Genomic DNA, 758 nt, shown 5'->3' on the forward strand with positions numbered 1-758 from the left:
GAACCCTCGGCGGGAGCGCCACCACGCTCCCAAGCGGCGCACTGTAGCAGTGCGCCACCGGGCCGGCCCTGTAGTAAGTTTTGAAATTGGAAAATATGAGTCCTCCAACTTTGTTCTTCTTTTTTTTTCTTTTTTTTGGCAGCTGGCTGGTACAGGGATCGAACCATGGACCTTGGTGTTATCAGCACCATGCTCTAACCAACTGAGCTAACCAGACAGCCCTTGTTCTTCTTTTTTGAAATTATTTTGGCTATTCTGTTTTCCTTGAATTTCTGTATGAATTTTAGAATGGGTTTTTCAATTTCTGTCAAAAAAACATTTGGAATTTTGATAGGGAGTACATTGAATCTGTATATTGCTTTGAATCTGTATAACGATATTAAACAGTTTTCCATGTACAAGTCTCATACCTCGCCTTGGTTAAATTTATTCCTAAATATTTTGTTCTTTTTGATGCTTTTGTAAATGGAATTGTTTTCTATGCACAACTAATTCTTGACAAAGACAATCTAGTTGAGAATAGATCATTTTTTCTACAAATGGTGCTGGAACAATTGGATACCCTTATGCAACACACACACTTTAATCCATACCTCACATCATATAGAAAATTAACTCAAAATGAATCATATACCTAAATGTAAATCCAAAATAACAAATCTAGATTTCTAGAATTTTTGAATAAAATATCTAGAAGAAAACATGAGAGAAAATCCTTGTGACCTTAAGCAAAGTTTTCTTAACTATGACACCAAGAG

The 758-nt window shown here is 35.8% G+C and overlaps 1 non-coding gene across 1 annotated transcript; it reads right to left on the bottom strand.

The window, feature by feature from the left end:
• Positions 1-143: 143 nt before the first annotated feature.
• On the bottom strand, positions 144-217 carry TRNAI-GAU. The gene has a single exon. It is a non-coding gene; the product is annotated as a tRNA-Ile (tRNA).
• Between the last annotated feature and the right edge of the window lie 541 nt (positions 218-758).

The sequence above is a fragment of the Galeopterus variegatus genome, unplaced genomic scaffold (assembly GCF_000696425.1).
Source record: "Galeopterus variegatus unplaced genomic scaffold, G_variegatus-3.0.2 Scaffold253, whole genome shotgun sequence".
NCBI classification, from domain to species: Eukaryota; Metazoa; Chordata; class Mammalia; order Dermoptera; family Cynocephalidae; genus Galeopterus; species Galeopterus variegatus.